The sequence below is a fragment of the Lactuca serriola genome, chromosome 7, assembly GCF_051521515.1.
Source record: "Lactuca serriola cultivar US96UC23 chromosome 7, Lser_US96UC23_V15, whole genome shotgun sequence".
NCBI classification, from domain to species: domain Eukaryota; kingdom Viridiplantae; phylum Streptophyta; class Magnoliopsida; order Asterales; family Asteraceae; genus Lactuca; species Lactuca serriola.
The window spans coordinates 197,766,877-197,785,452 of NC_136414.1; positions in this window are offsets into that span (position 1 = coordinate 197,766,877).

The window sequence follows — 18,576 nt, forward strand, 5'->3', positions numbered from 1 at the left end:
CTTTTCAAAAACCACTCATTTTAATAACGTTGTTACAAAAAGGTTTTCAATACATTATTTAACAAAGTATTTTCCCAGGTTCATATCATAAAACACCAACGCGAGGAACGGTACGATCACGCCTTTGCCTTGCCACAGACTCTTGAGAACCTGAAACATAAAACCACAACTGTAAGCCCGAAAGCTTAGTGAGATACCCCCAGAATACCAACCACATATACGCCTTTCCAGGCCCTGACCTTCCGGTCCATGTGTCTCAGGGGACTTCCGTCCCTGCTGGTTAAACCTTCCGGTCCTACCCACGCCGACCTTCCGGTCCATCACACAACATAATCGCCTTCCGGCCCATAACATATTGCCTTCCGGCCCATAACATATCGCCTTCCGGCCCATAACATATTGCCTTTCGTCCCATAAGCATAAAATGCATATATAAAATAACAAACAATCATATAGCAGTTCATAGACAACAATCGATCAACAGATCACATATCATAGCATTACTCTAACAAGATACCGGTCTAGCCGGTCACTATCATAACATTACCCTATGAATCAGTCAACATACTAAATGCATACATACGCCTTTCCAGGCCATGACCTTTCGGTCCACATAGTAATGCCTTCCGGCCTGTAACATATAATGACAACTACCCGGATTTCCATCCGGTAAAAAGGGTCGGCCTTGGTGCCATAAACCCTAGCGATATAGTGAGGATAACTCACCTCGAAACTGCCGACTGAACAGATAGCTCAAGCTGCTCCGATCACTGATACGATCTCCACCTCTGGATAGCCACCAATGCACTGAACTCAAACGATAAACAACAATTACCAAAATACCCCTGGAACCACTGGTCAATCCTTGGTCGAAGAAAAGGTCAAAGTCAACCCCTGACTGACCCTACTCGCCGAGTCAACCCTAAGACTCGCCGAGTCCCCATGCTCAGAACTTCACTCAACCCGCGACCTAACTCGCCGAGTCACCCCAAGACTCGCCGAGTTCGACCACTCTGAGTCCACTCGCCCTCAACTCACCGATCCCTTAAGATTCCCTTCCTACACGTCGAGTATCCCCTTTTTACTCGACGAGTTTCTCCTGGAAGAATCGCGGGGCCACCCCGACTCAACTCGCCGAGTCTGAAGAACAACTCGACGAGTCCCAGTTATTCTTCAAGCTACTCGCCGAGTCTGTTCATCGGACTCGGCGAGTCCATGCCATGCAACCGCTCAAACTGCCTTCTAAGGTCAGAACTGCTCCGACCATTCATAAGTCTGGCCTTCCTAGACTGATCCATCACGTAAGGTCCTCATTTCAGTGCTCATGATACACCCCATGATTCATAATTCACATTTTGACCTAAGGCATAAGGATTCCAATCCAAAGCCTTCATCAATTCCCGAAATGCACAGGCATGGGACATTCTGGACCTACAAAGGTCCCAATACAGGGTTACAATCGTTTGGGGGACTAGGGTAACATTCAATCTAGTCACAAAAGGGGTTCCATAAACCCTAATTCCATGACACATCAACATAGCAGAGCATAACTCGAATTCTTACCTGAATAATGTGCCCTCTGTGTCCCCAAATCCTCAGAACGTGACTCCCTTGCTGTTCCTTTAGCCAAGCCCTTCTCTTCCTTGCACAATAACTCTTCCAAGATCAACAATGGCCCTTAAACTTTGCTCCAGATGCACCCAACCGATTTAGGGTTCTTCTCAGAAGGCTAAAATGAACAATGACGGCCAATAAGTGCCTCTTATACGTCCCAAACCTGAACGGTTAGGGTTTTCGCTAAACAGCGCAGACTCGCCGAGTCCATATCTGGACTCGTCGAGTCCAGTCGCGAACCCGCGACCCGGTCTGCGATCCTACTCGGCGAGTCTAGGCTCCAACTCGCCGAGTCCCCTCTTAAAACAATATTTGGAATTCCGGGCTGTTACAACTCTCCCCCACTAGAACTAGACTTCGCCCTCGAAGTCTCACTCTGAAAATAGCCCCGGATGCTGCTCCCACATATCACGTTCCAGATCACAGTTCATTTCCGATCCCCTCCAGTGTTGCCACTGACTAACACCAGAGGTATCTCCTTGTTCCTCAGAACCTCGATCTTCCGTTCTCTGATGACCACTGGCTTCTCGGCATAATTCAGGCTTGCATCCACCTGAATGTCTTCTAATGGAACCACTGCCGACTCATCGGCTATATACTTCCTCAATTGCGACACATGAAAAATATCGTGGATTTGTCTCAAATCCGTGGGCAACTCCAACCGGTAGACCCTCAGGCCTACCCCCGCAATCACATGAAAAGGCCCAATATACCGGGGCCCCAACTTGCCCCTCTTCTTGAATCGAGTCACTCCTCTCCAAGGAGAGGCCTTCAGGAGTACGAAGTCACCGACCTGAAACTCAAGCTCGGACCGGCGTCTGTCTGCATAACTTTCCTGTCGGCTCTTGGCGGTCAATAACCTCTGTCTCATCTGCTGAATCTGCTCTGTCGACTGAAGCCCGATCTCTGTACTGTCCATCGCTCTCTGTAACCGAGAATTACCCAAGATGCAACTCTGCTCTAAATCTCAACAATCACTCGACCCATAAGGGTTAGGAAACCATGAACCACCGGATCCCCGATCCAAAGCCCACTTTGTCCATTCTGGACTGACTGAGGGACCCATTCTCACTCTCAGAGCAACTCTCACGAGTTCTCCTCTTGCAATCACATACACCTGCTGAACTAGCCCCAACGCCCGCAGGTTGGAAGACCCGATACACTGCTGATATCCTCGAACATCTCCCAGGATGAACCACTAATATCCACCCTATACCCTGATCGGAATCACACTGAGAATTCAAGATTCTCTCTCCCCCTGCATCCCTTCTGCCTCGACAGACATCCCCAACCAGATGGTTTCCTACTTCGCTGCCGCGAACACGATGCTCAAAGCCATACTCGAAATACTCTAACCACGACTTCTGCTCCGCAGCTTTCACTTTCGTGAACTTGCACTCCCCTTCGGAGTTACACACCTTTCTCTTTTCCTTTTTCCAAGGAACCCTCTTGGCCATAATGCCACTCCAACCAGTGTCACAGTGCTCGCCCCAAGCGACACCACCCTTTTGCACAACCGCTATTCACATACTCTGGCTCTCATTGCAGGGGCTCTCAATCTCATGCACTCTCTCCACTCATCAAAATCACTGCCTCAGCTAAACAAGATCACCAATCCCGAGGCCAGACCTTCCAGTGTAATCACACTGCAACATACACCATCCACAATCTCAAACTGATCCAGCAATACCAACAGAGTCTCCAGCATGACTGGACCGACTCTCATAACACATACTAGCCACTCGAGGCTATATCCTTGTGGGTCCGTACACCCAAACTCTGCGAACCCTTAGGTTCTAACTCTGGGAACCTTCCGATTCCAACTCTAGAAACATGCACAACATAAATCCCGTGGGATTAATGCAGTACAACCCATCACGTACATCAAGAATACAAATACTCTGATCGCATAACCCCGGTTACTTACTCAAACTTGATCCCGGCCCGCTCCCAGGCCTCCACAATCAAATGCCCTAGGTCTGTATCCCGCCCCGCGTACTCGACAATCGCTCTTGTCAGCCTATACTCTGAGCTGATAGAACACTGTTGAATCCCAACAGCTAAGCACCCTCACATACTCAACGATCTCCCGGAGAATTCTCCAATTCTCCCCCACTTAAAACACTGACTCACAGCCACCGATCGCCATTAACGACCTTCCAGAACAACCCCGCACAGAGAGAACACTTACACACTGACTGCTTCCCTCAAGCATAAGCAACCCTCAGCAAAGCACATCTCCTCCCTGATCAATCCGCTCAAAAGAATCTGGTCTTTCAATTATCCACTCCACGACTGCAGATGCTACCCGACATTCAACCCAGTGCCGCATTACCACTATCAACTCTCACGAACGATAACCAACGGAATTACCAAACAATAACCCGTAACCAAAACCCACAACCTGCAAGGGATGAATACCGCATTGAAAACCGCACAAGGCTACCGGCACCAAAACACCAAACTATAACCATACCAAACCATCAGGGAACAACGAATGCCAAAGCGAAAACCTGAAACACCAATCCATAACCATGCCAAACCCGCGAAACAACGAATATCGCATCGAAATCCACACTACCAGCACAAACAATACGCCACAATCAACGCAAGCTAATAAAGACATCAAGAAAGCATCATACCCGCAGCTGCCTCCGGCACTGATCCGTCTCCCTCTGCCGCAAGCTAATAAGCACGACCCTGAGCCCTTGGGGCTCCGCTCCATCCTGTCCTCCTCCTGAACTCCTCAAGGTGGCCGGTGCTAGAGCCTGCACCGGTCCTGCAAGAAGCTGTGGACAGTTGACCCTCAAATGTCCAACCTGCCGACACTGATAACAAATCCTCAAATCCCGAATTGGCACTGACTGCCGACAATCCCGTGCACCGTGTCCCTCCTTTCCGCACTTGCGGCATGCACCACCGGACCAGCAAGCTCCGGTGTAACCCCTCCCACACTTCCCACAAGTGTGGCCGCTCCGATCCCCCATTCTAACATCTACGGTCCTGGACCGTTTCAGTGCCGACTGCGACTGCATCGGGGCCTGCCTCAGCTCATGCAACTGCAACTCAACCTCTAACTCATGCCACATGGCGGCCTCCTGCAACTCCAACAAGGTCTCACACCTTTGCGCAGACACGAACTGTCTGATATCCCTCTTGAGCATACTCAGATATCAGGACATCTGAGCCTGCTCCGAAGCGAACTCAGGGCAAAACATCGCCCTCTCAATAAACATCCTGGTGATCTTAGTCACCGACTCCGAATCCTGCTTCAGCTCAAGGAACTCCCGAGCAAATCTCTCCCTCTCATCTCGCGGAACATAGCGAGTACTGAACATCTCTCTAACTGATCCCATGAAACCGCAGCCCTCTGCGCGTCGAAATATGACTCCGTGGTCAATCTCTACCAATCCTTCGCCCCGAGCCTCAACAGGTTCAGAGCACACCTCACCCTCTGATCAGCAAGGCATAAACTCGTGGAGAAATACCCCTCCACGTCTGATAACCATCTCATAGCAACAATCGGGTCCTGAACCCTATCGAATGTGGGAGGCTTCGTATAATAGAAGTTCCGATACTGAAAACCCCGACTAGCTCCTCCCCTTGCCGCTGCTACAGCCGTTGTAGCCGCCGCGGCAACCGTCTCTACGAGAGCCGCATATCGCTCATCGAAATACTCAATCATGGCGGTCTTGATCGACCCAAACAACTCCGGCAACTCAGCCCGGAACAATGCAGCAACCCCATCACGCAGGATCTCACGAATCCTCGCATCCCGCTCGCTCGTGCTCATCCGATCGATAACCTTCGACGGCACTGATCCACCCGGAACTCGCTCTCCAGCTCCCGATCCTGATCCGGATCCACTATCATCATGCCTCGAGATCTCCATAATGAAGACACTCTACCAATCTCAGACACTTCCCAAAATCCTGGGATCCAACTCTCGCAACCTTACCCTAGAGACCATGGTTTCCCTGATACGCGTATGGGTCCTGTGCTTCCAGTAGTACGGGCCCATACTACCTTCCACACCTACCCATATTTGTATGAAGTACTACCACAATACCCTAGGGAACATGCATAACAACTATCAACCCTCACCACTAGAGGAACACTGAGAACATCCCATAAGGGACCCTAGGCTACAGGCATCACATATCAGGCAACATTATCATGAATTCCTGAAGATCCATAGCCTAACTCTAGCATGCTGTTCTATCAAGCTCAAATAAACAAATATCATGTATGGTATCTTGGGGTTACTTACTGGCTCCGGCTGATCGTACCTCCGCGTCCTCCTTTTACCAAATTTGAAAACTATTTTAATTTCTCATTTTAAAATCCTCCTCGATTTGAGACTGGAGTCACACGAATGTTTCCCCAATTCACTCAAACCTGGCTCTGATACCAACTTGTAACGTCCAAAATTTCGAAACAATTAAAACTTTTCAAAAACCACTCATTTTAATAACGTTGTTACAAAGAGGTTTTCAATACATTATTTAACAAAGTATTTTCCCAGGTTCATATCATAAAACACCAACGCGAGGAACGGTACGATCACGCCTTTGCCTTGCCACAGACTCTTGAGAACCTGAAACATAAAACCACAACTGTAAGCCCGAAAGCTTAGTGAGATACCCCCAGAATACCAACCACATATACGCCTTTCCAGGCCCTGACCTTCCGGTCCATGTGTCTCAGGGGACTTCCGTCCCTGCTGGGTAAACCTTCCGGTCCTACCCACGCCGACCTTCCGGTCCATCACACAACATAATCGCCTTCTGGCCCATAACATATTGCCTTCCGGCCCATAACATATTGCCTTCCGGCCCATAACATATCGCCTTCCGGCCCATAACATATTGCCTTCCGGCCCATAAGCATAAAATGCACATATAAAATAACAAACAATCATATAGCAGTTCATAGACAACAATCGATCAACAGATCACATATCATAGCATTACTCTAACAAGATACTGGTCTAGCCGGTCACTATCATAACATTACCCTATGAATCAGTCAACATACTAAATGCATACATACGCCTTTCCAGGCCATGACCTTCCGGTCCACATAGTAATGCCTTCCGGCCTGTAACATATAATGACAACTACCCGGATTTCCATCCGGTAAAAAGGGTCGGCCTTGGTGCCATAAACCCTAGCGATATAGTGAGGATAACTCACCTCGAAACTGCCGACTGAACAGATAGCTCAAGCTGCTCCGATCACTGATACGATCTCCACCTCTGGATAGCCACCAATGCACTGAACTCAAACGATAAACAACAATTACCAAAATACCCCTGGAACCACTGGTCAATCCTTGGTCGAAGACAAGGTCAAAGTCAACCCCTGACTGACCCTACTCACCGAGTCAACCCTAAGACTCGCCGAGTCCCCATGCTCAGAACTTCACTCAACCCGCGACCTAACTCGCCGAGTCACCCCAAGACTCGCCGAGTTCGACCACTCTGAGTCCACTCGCCCTCAACTCACCGATCCCTTAAGATTCCCTTCCTACACATCGAGTATCCCCTTTTTACTCGACGAGTTTCTCCTGGAAGAATCGCGGGGCCACCCCGACTCAACTCGCCGAGTCTGAAGAACAACTCGACGAGTCCCAGTTATTCTTCAAGCTACTCGCCGAGTCTGTTCATCGGACTCGGCGAGTCCATGCCATGCAACCGCTCAAACTGCCTTCTAAGGTCAGAACTGCTCCGACCATTCATAAGTCTGGCCTTCCTAGACTGATCCATCACGTAAGGTCCTCATTTCAGTGCTCATGATACACCCCATGATTCATAATTCACATTTTGACCTAAGGCATAAGGATTCCAATCCAAAGCCTTCATCAATTCCCGAAATGCACAGGCATGGGACATTCTGGACCTACAAAGGTCCCAATACAGGGTTACAATCGTTTGGGGGACTAGGGTAACATTCAATCTAGTCACAAAAAGGGTTCCATAAACCCTAATTCCATGACACATCAACATAGCAGAGCATAACTCGAATTCTTACCTGAATAATGTGCCCTCTGTGTCCCCAAATCCTCAGAACGTGACTCCCTTGCTGTTCCTTTAGCCAAGCCCTTATCTTCCTTGCACAATAACTCTTCCAAGATCAACAATTGCCCTTAAACTTTGCTCCAGATGCACCCAACCGATTTAGGGTTCTTCTTAGAAGGCTAAAATGAACAATGACGGCCAATAAGTGCCTCTTATACGTCCCAAACCTGAACGGTTAGGGTTTTCGCTAAACAGCGCAGACTCGCCGAGTCCATATCTGGACTCGTCGAGTCCAGTCGCGAACCCGCGACCCGGTCTGCGATCCTACTCGGCGAGTCTAGGCTCCAACTCGCCGAGTCCCCTCTTAAAACACCCCTAAAATCATAATTATATCAATATTTGGAATTCGGGGCTGTTACACATTGGGCCGAAATTGTCATTTTTAGCCCATTAAGCTTGAAATTTATATTTTTAATCCTCTAAATGAGTATATTTCCAGAAATTGTTTTATTGAAACTGTTTTGACACACTTCATCCATCAGAATTCGTGATATGTCAATTTGGGCCCTTAATTTTGTATTTTTCACATTTTAGGCCCAAAATTTGTGTTTTTAGTCCAAAGAAAATTGTTACTAAACCACTTAGCTATTTTTCTTGAAACACTTGGTATGTAGAAATACATTTGATGCTAAAATCATTTAACATAAGATATATCTCGGTTTTGAGGGGTTTTATGGCTAGATCCAACATTATAGCACACAAAAGCATACATGTAAGCATGGAAATCATACAAGGCATACAAAACACATATAGATCTACACTTTCACTTGTATCCCCCCCCCCCACAAAACTCATGAAAACAGAAAATAGGGGTATGAAGCTCACCTTGGGTGTGGGGGCTCGGTTTTGCAAAGAAAATGGAAGGAAAATGAAGTGATTTTCGGCCTTAGCACCCTTCCTTGGTAGATCTCGAGTTTGGTGACTTCTAAGGTGTATGATCACAATTTGGAATAGATTTAGAAGAGGTTTTTGATGGAATGAAATAGCTAGATCATATATATAAGTAAAAACTTACCTAAGATGATGATTAACTTGCAAGATCCTCTTGAGAGCTCCTAATTTTCGAGATTTTTGGAGTGGGGAGGAAGGAGTGTTCTTGAGTGATCTAGAGAGAATTTGTGAGAGATTTGTGAATGTGTGTGTGTGTGTGTTTCGGCCGAGAGTGAGAGGGAGGAGAGAAGAGAAGTGATTTTGAAGTGATGTGCATGGAGGTATGTGAGATATTTTGCATGGAAGTCCTTTGGATAACAATGATGTGGCACAACAAGTCAACTCTTCCATCCTCTTGGGCTTGTGCATTTGGGCCGAGAATTTGGAAAGAAAAGGAAAAATTTGGGCCTTTGCCCCTAAGCCCAACATTAGTGTTAATCTTGAGTATGTTTTAAGTCTAAAGAAATGTGGTAGGATTTTCATATTTTTATTGGACTAGTTTAGGTTATTCATGTATCAAGGCTTTTAATTCTTTTCATTCTAGGTCCAACATAGCCCAAAATGTTGAAACAAATAGATGTGGGTCCAATTAGAGCCCATTTAAGAGTTCTAAACCCAAGATAGTCAAATTGGAAGTTTATTGGTCCATTAGGTCCAATAAGGAAGTTCTAGTCCAAAATGGACCTAAGTAAGAACTTCTAGGGTTTCTAATTGTTTGATGACTATTTGTAGTACTTGTATGATGTATTTGATTGAATTTTTTGATGTCATAATCATAGGTGTTACACACGTTCTTAAGTTTTTGATTCACATTAGCTTGAATGTATAGTTTACAAGACACAAAATTTCCAGTTGTGACACGCACACACACACACACACACACATATATATATATATATATATATATATATATATATATATATATATCCTGCATAGAAATAGAGTTGCATATGTTGTGTACCAGGTCGGATTAGAAGTCGCGCAAAGGAGACAACATATGGCTAACAGACGGAAAGAAAGAAAATGATATTCTACAGACCTAATTTATCAGAATTTAACAGTCGCCCCATCCAACCAGAATTAAGGAGAGAATCCGCACATCGAGGAAAAGTTAAGCCACGGTTCCAAGTACGGGTTCAATTAATGTGACGAGTAGATTCTCATGTATATCTCCCTGCTCAACCTATCCGAGCGTCGTGACATCAGGTTAAACGGATCTAACTAGGTCAAAGTTCGTCAAGTCCTTTAAACTAATTAGGTTCAACTTTCCTAGTCAAGTCCATTTAAAATCTTTCGTGCCTACGAGCACATCGAGTACAGAGCGTAGACGATTCAACTTAGGTACGTTACGTCGATTCAGGTTGCCCTTTATCACTTGTTAATTTCATTTCCCATCACAGTACTTACAACTGAAGTTGTCAACAATAAATTTTAAAATGCTGAACAGAAATGACACTATTTTTGGATTTTTTATTATTTTTTGTTTTTTTGTTGTTTTTGGATTTTTATTTCTCCCCCTAAATTGGTGCATGGGTGAGAATACGAAACAAAATAATGCACAAATTTTAAACTATTCTAAAACAACAAATGAAACTGTAAACTAATAACACCAAAAATAAATTGAGAAAAGAAAAAGGAAAAGAAAAAAAAATTAATCCTCAAAACGTATCATTTTTCAGAAATCCGACAAGCACATCGAAACGAGCTTTGTTAAATGGCTTTGTGAACAAGTCCGCCACATTGTTATCAGTTTGGACTTGTTCGATTCGAATTAAAGATCGTTCATAACAGTCTCTGATAAAGTGAATTTTAATGTCGATGTGCTTGGTTTTAGAGTGTTGGACTGGGTTTTTAGCTATTTGAATTGCCGCTTCATTATCACAATAGATAGGTGTTTCGAAGTAATTCAAACCGTAGTCCAACAGCTAATGTTGGATCCAGATAACTTGAGAGCAGCAAGCTGATGCAGCAACGTATTCCGCCTCTGCTATTGAAGTCGAGACAATGTACTGTTTCTTGCATTGCCATGAAACTAATCTGTCACCTAGGTATTGACATCCTCCTGAAGTTGATTTCCTGTCAAGCTCACAGCCTCCATAATTACTGTCAGTAAAAGCATAAAGATTAAATTCAGAATTCTTCGGATACCAAAGACCCAATTTAGGGCTTCCTTTGATATACCGAAAAATTCTTTTAACAGCAATAAGATGAGAAAGTTTAGGATTAGCCTGATATCGAGCACAATGACAGACTGCAAACATAATGTTAGGTCAACTTGCAGTAAGATACATTAGCGATCTGATCATCGATCGATAGAGAGTTTGATCTACGGACTCGCCTTCAGGATCTGGAGTCAGGAGAGGTCGTTCAGCCATCGGTGTAGAAGCAGATTTAGCATCGTGAAGCGCAAACTTCTCAAGAATATCCTCCACATACTTGGCTTGATGTAGCAGGATTCCGGTTGAATTCTGTTTAACCTGAAGCCCCAAAACATGGTCATTTCTCCCAAAGAACTCATTTCAAATCTTTTCTTCATTACACTTTCGAACTCTTTGCAAAGCTTTTGGCTTGTTGATCCAAAAATTATGTCATCGACGTATATTTGTACGAGTATTTGTTCCTTGTCGACATGCTTTATGAACAGTGTTTGATCGATAGTGCCGCGAGTGTAACCATGTTCGAGCAGATGCTTTGTTAGGGTTGCATACCATGCTCTAGGAGCTTGATGCAGCCCATATAACGCTTTGTCCAACTTGTAGACATGATTAGGATACTTCGAGTCGACAAACCCTGGAGGTTGATCAACGTAGATTTCTTCCTTCACCTTGCCATACAAGAAGGCAGTCTTGACATCCATTTGAAAGACAGTAAAGTTCATATACGAAGCATAAGCTAGGAAGATACGAATAGCCTCCAGGCGAGCTACTGGAGCATAAACTTCAGTGTAGTCAAGACCCTCGACTTGTCGAAATCCACATACTACCAGTCTGGCTTTGTTTTGCACAATAACCCATGAATCGTCCTGTTTGTTGCGATAGACCCATCGTGTGTCAAGAGACTTCTTGCCCTTCGGTAACTCAACCAATTTCCAAACACCGAGTTTTTCAAATTGATGCAATTCTTCATGCATTGCATCCACCCAGCTAGGTTCATTTAGATCCATTTCTACATTATTGGGCTCAATTTGAGAAATAAAGCAAGAATACAGACATGTATTCACGTCTCCACTCTGACTTCTAGTTTTAACACCATCATCTAGCTGGCCGATGACGTTTTCGATTGGATGATCTCGTTAAACCCTAGAAGGTATTTCTTGGCTGATGTCATTGAGAGAAACAGGTAGAGTGTGAATGTTGAGACCTCCTTCATTTGCTGGTTGAGTAGTACCAGATGGTTCTGCGACATACTCATCTGTAATAAGGTCAGGAAAGAGTAATTCCATAAGGGTTGAAGAGACAGCGGAAGCATCATTTGGAACGAACTCTTTCTCTGAAGATATGCGAGGTGGCGATTCAGCATCAGAAGAATCAGTGTGGACTGATTGAGGACTATCATGTTCCAAGAACGCCCCCCTTGAGAAGTAGCAGAGGACTTTCCCGAAGATGTTGCAGAAGACTCCCCCTAAATTGCAGCAGAAGGCTCCCCCTTAGATGCAGCAGAAGATCCTCCCTTGTGCGAGTCAGAGGACTCTCCTTCAAGTGAAGCTTTAGATTTTGCTTTCGATGAATCAGAAGGTTTAGACACAGGCTTGTACACGACTTCTTCGTCTTCATCTTCAGAGATACTCTTCCAATGCGAACCAGTTCTAGATACATCATTTGAATACACGTTTAAGGATTTGAAAAGTGACGTATAATCAAACAACCAATGTGGACCCACTCTTGCGTTTGTCTCATTCTCTTCCAACCAACGCACGTCATAGGATTCCACAATCTGTTTGGTTTTCTTATTGTAGACTCTATAAGCGGTGCGAGTAGCATACCCTACAAAATAGCAGTCATCGGCTTTCGCATTAAACTTCGGATTGGCATCTAGGTGAAGAAGGGTGCAAGGACAGCCAAATAGTCGGAAGTGACTGACTGACGGCTTGTGTCCATAGTAATTTTCATACGAAGTTTTCATTTGAGCTTGGTTGATAAGCACCCGATTCTGAACATAAAAAACAGTGTTTATCGCCTCCGCCCAAAAGAAAACAGGCAGCTTTGAGTCACACAGCATCGTGCTTGCAGCGTCTTTAAGTGTTCTGTTCCGCCTTTCAGCAACACCATTTTCCATACTCATCTACAATAAGGTCAGGAAAGAGTAATTCCATAAGGGTTGAAGAGACAGCGGAAGCATCATTTGGAACGAACTCTTTCTCTGAAGATATGCGAGGTGTCGATTCAGCATCAGAAGAATCAGTGTGCACTGGTTGAGGACTATCATGTTCCAAGAACGGCCCCCCTTGAGAAGTAGCAGAGGACTTTCCCGAAGATGTTGCAGAAGACTCCCCCTAAATTGCAGCAGAAGGCTCCCCCTCAGATGCAGCAGAAGATCCTCCCTTGTGCGAGTCAGAGGACTCTCCTTCGAAGCTTTAGATTTTACTTTCGATGAATCAGAAGGTTTAGACACAGGCTTGTACACGACTTCTTCGTCTTCATCTTCAGAGATACTCTTCCAATGCAAACCAGTTCTAGATACATCATTTGAATACACGTTTAAGGATTTGAAAAGTGACGTATAATCAAACAACCAATCTGGACCCACTCTTGCGTCTGTCTCATTCTCTTCCAACCAACGCACGTCATAGGATTCCACAATCTGTTTGGTTTTCTTATTGTAGACTCTATAAGCGGTGCGAGCAGCATACCCTACAAAATAGCAGTCATCGGCTTTGGCATTAAACTTCGGATTGGCATCTAGGTGAAGAAGGGTGCAAGGACAGCCAAATACTCGGAAGTGACTGACTGACGGCTTGTGTCCATAGTAATTTTCATACAGAGTTTTCATTTGATCTTTGTTGATAAGCACCCGATTCTGAACATAAAAAACAGTGTTTATCGCCTCCGCCCAAAAGAAAACAGGCAGCTTTGAGTCACACAGCATCGTTCTTGCAGCGTCTTTAAGTGTTCTGTTCCGCCTTTCAGCAACACCATTTTCCATACTCATCTGCAATAAGGTCAGGAAAGAGTAATTCCATAAGGGTTGAAGAGACAGCGGAAGCATCATTTGGAACGAACTCTTTCTCTGAAGATATGCGAGGTGTCGATTCAGCATCAGAAGAATCAGTGTGGACTGGTTGAGGACTATCATGTTCCAAGAACGTCCCCCCTTGAGAAGTAGCAGAGGACTTTCCCGAAGATGTTGCAGAAGACTCCCCCTAAATTGCAGCAGAAGGCTCCCCCTCAGATGCAACAGAAGGCTCCCCCTCAGATGCAGCAGAAGATCCTCCCTTGTGCAAGTCAGAGGACTCTCCTTCAAGTGAAGCTTTAGATTTTCCTTTCGATGAATCAGCAGGTTTAGACACAGGCTTGTACACGACTTCTTCGTCTTCATCTTCAGAGATACTCTTCCAATGCGAACCAGTTCTAGATACATCATTTGAATACACGTTTAAGGATTTGAAAAGTGACGTATAATCAAACAACCAATCCGGACCCACTCTTGCGTGTGTCTCATTCTCTTCCAACCAACGCACGTCATAGGATTCCACAATCTGTTTGGTTTTCTTATTGTAGACTCTATAAGCGGTGCGAGCAGCATACCCTACAAAATAGCAGTCATCGGCTTTGGCATTAAACTTCGGATTGGCATCTAGGTGAAGAAGGGTGCAAGGACAGCCAAATACTCGGAAGTGACTGACTGACGGCTTGTGTCCATAGTAATTTTCATACGAAGTTTTCATTTGAGCTTTGTTGATAAGCACCCGATTCTGAACATAAAAAGCAGTGTTTATCGCCTCCGCCCAAACGAAAACAGGCAACTTTGAGTCACACAGCATCATTCTTGCAGCGTCTTTAAGTGTTCTGTTCCGCCTTTCAGCAACACCATTTTGTTGAGGTGTATGAGCTGAACTAAATTGACGTAGGATACCCTTTTCAGCGCAGAAGTGATTGAGAACAGAATTCTTGAACTCTATTCCATTATCGGTACGAAGCGCCTTCACCCTATGATTAGTCTGATTCTTAACAAGTACAATGAACTTCTTGATCAATTCAGTGACACCAGCTTTGTTGGATAGAAAGAAAACCCAAGTAAATCGAGAGAAATCATCAATCACAACTAAACAGTAAGAACTTCTGTTGATGCTTAGCACGTTCACTGGACCAAACAAATCCATGTGAAGTAATTGAAGAACCTGACTGATTGAGTTAACCTGTTTTGGCAAGTGCGGCTTTCGATGGTGCTTTCCTTGAGCGCACGACACACATTTTTCAAACGTAATAAAGTCCTTGACGGGCAATCCACATACCATCTCATTTTACGCAAGACGATTTAGATTCTTGGCGTTAGCATGACCTAATCTTCGGTGCCACAACATTGCAGTTTGCTCGGAGATCTTGGAGAATAGACAAGTAACTTGTTCTGGTAGATTTCTATTCATATCAATAATGTAGGCGTTACCATCCCTTTTTGATCTTACGAGAATCCATTCTTCAGGGATGACAAAGCCTGGCTTTAAGACCATGCATTCCTTGTTAGTGAAATGCGTAGAATAGCCCTTGTCACAAATCTGAGAAACACTTAACAGACTGCGTTTCAACTCGGGAGCAAAATTCACGTTTTCGAAACTTAGAACTCCATTTGACACGGTTCCCCTTTGAGTGATTTTCCCTCCATCTCCACCCGCAAAAGAGACATACCCCCCATTAAATGATTGAATGTTGTGCAGTTGGGTGATATCTCCCGTCATATGCCGAGAACAACCACTGTCGACAAACCAGGGTCTGACGACATTTCCCCGCAACTGTCCCTGCAAAATGTGCGGGTTTAATTAGATTTGGGCACCCAGGTCATGATCTTCCTGGGTGATCCCGATGCCTTTTCAGATTTATTGCACTTAAACTTCTCTGAGGACACATATGATGTATTGGGAGCAGGTTTGGGCCTCCATTTATAATTAGGTTTTCTGAAAAACTCAGTTAACTTTGTCATTTTATGCTTAACAATCTGCTTAAAGCATGTGTGACTTGTACCAGAGTTGGTTGAAGATCCACTACTGCTTTGGGATGAGCTTGACCTTGGCGTGGCTATGCTCCTTTTTGGCAGACTGCTCGGGACATGGTAATTAAAAACCTTTTTATGTCTGTGAAAAATATCCCTTTTTCTATTTCGTTCATCTGCCCAATCATCATTTCGAGAGCGACTTCTAGAGGAATTTCTATTTAAAGACCTTCCTCTGAACTCGTTCTCCCCTCTTGGAAGATTATGACTCACAAACATTCGGTTAAGACAATTTCTAGCAATATGACCACTAGTACCACAATTAAAACAAATCTGCTTGTTATTGTTAGAACTTGTGCTGCATTTATCAGATTCGTTTTCCCTACAAACACCCTTGCTTGTCTCACAGGAACATGCAACATTATTAGGTTATGAGGCAAGTGAGGGTGCTATACTCATGGAGGATTGTGAAACAAGTGGTGTCTCAACATTTTTATCACAAACATTCAAATTGTCAACCAAATTGTTCAAAAATTTATCAGACATATTAGAAGCACTCAAAGCTGTATCAGAAGTAACAACTACTGTATCAGAAGAATTAAAAACACCACAACAAATATTGTCACTTAAAACATTTGAAAAAGAATTGTCTTTATTTAAAATGAAAACTTCAGGTTTGGACTCGATTTTATTTTCAGAAACACATCCTTCAACTTTGTGCTTTGACTGATTCAAGGATTGATCTGCAGGAGAAGTAGAAATGTTAGTACTTTCAACATTAATAAATCCTCCCGAAACAAAACCGGAGGGCTTGCCATAAATCATAAATGATTCATTGGCAATCTCTTCTTTGGACAAAGGCTTGGACACATATGAATGATTGAAAGGAGGGGGTACATGATTATACCCTAGACCTTTTGATTGATTCCTTTTAAACTGCATGCTTTGGTCTATCATATTTGCAACCACCTCACTTGAGAAATCATATTTTCTAACATCAAGTTTGGCGGTCTCAAATTTTCCTTTCAAAGATTCAACTTTAGCCACTAGCTCAGCATTTTGTTTGACTACATAATCATAGTTTTCACATTTGTTACTGTAGTCTTCCTGGAGTCTCCTAAAGTCTTTAATTTTAGATTCTAGTTGAGCTTTAAGTGGTTTTTTTCCTTTTTGAAGTTGGTACCTTTCATATCTAAGGTCTTCTACGTTTCTTATTAATTTTTCATTGAGTTCACGAAGAATCCTAAGATTTTCTACTTCATTGCCTAATGTCTCAATTTTATCTTGTAAGTTTTACATAATCTATACAAGCCTTAGAGCATGATGGGAGACTTACCTTGGACAAATTAGGTTCATGGGAAGAGGATACCATCAAAGCGAATTGTAGCTTCATCACACTATCTTCTGCTGCTACAATCCCCGCTGGAGTATCATCCCTTACCTGTGCTAGATGAGCATTTTCTGGTCCAGATAAGTTGAGAGCTTGTATTTGATCATCCCAATCGAAAGATTGCGCAACCATATCCTTTTCATTGTTTGCTTGACCACTGCTTCGGTTGTTCCCGACTGCAACCATTGTTCTGTCATTATTAACCCTTCTATCGGGATGTGGGCAATCACGAGCAAAATGCCCCGGCTCATGGAAATTGAAACACCGAAGCTTTCCTTTGTTGAATCCAACCTTCTTATCAGCGCTCATTCCCCAATTGTTCTTCCTTGTCTTTTTGGCAAACTGTTTTGCCCTAAATACAGCCATGGCAATTTGCCATGTGATGTCCATTTCCTCAACGTCCTCCGGATGGATTTGATCAAGATCTGCAAATGACAATTGAGGCGGAAGCTCCCCAGCTACAAGTGCATTGTAGCAATTTACAAGCCCTGCTGCAAAGACAAGGTTTTCATCACCCTCCTTTCCTTTTGAAGAGGAGGCCACATTTGAGGATGGAACAGTTTGGGTAGACACGAGTGGTTGACTTTGTGGGTAGGGAATGACTGGTGCAGAAGAGGATGAACCTGCAGAGGTATAAGATAAAGAAGAAAGAATATTGTTAGTTGAAATGCCAAGATTGGCGGCTGAGTAGGAGTTCACATGATTGATCTCTCGCTGCTTGTCATCAATATCACACGCTTTGATGACAGCCATCACTTCAGCTAGAGAAAGGCGATTGAGATCCTTAGTCTTCTTAATCACAGCTACGTTCATGTCCCAAGATTTTGGGAGAGCATTTAGTAGCTTCTTATTAATTTCTGACTTTGTATAGAAGATCCCTGCCACAGTCATCTCTGTATTGAGAGTTGTGAATCGCTGCAGTTGAGCCTCGAGAGTCTCTCCAGGCATATAGTTAAACATGTTGAAACGTTGCCTCAGCATATCTTGGCGACTCTCTCGCATGTCTTCATTTCCCTCATATACTTCAATAAGGGCTTCCCACAGTGCTTTAGCAGAAGTATACTCTCTAAATCCTTGAGCAATGTCTGGAGATAAGGCCATAGTCAAAATGGCCCATGCATTTTCTTGTTCTTCTACACTCTCAAAATCTTCATCAGTGTAGTTTTCAATTTTCTTGTCAACCACCAGCCCCCCAACTGTAGTGGTGATTCTGAGTGGATCCTTTATAACACATTTCCAAATCTTGAAGTCCTTCATCTTTATATATTTCTCAATTCTATATTTCCACTCGGGGAAACCATCAGCAGACATGAGTCTTGGAATGTGCGTGGTTGTTCCCATCACAGCATCGAGTTCTTGATATTGATTAGGACTTTGTGATTCCATTTTTTAAATTAAAGTTAATTAATCGTTAAATAAA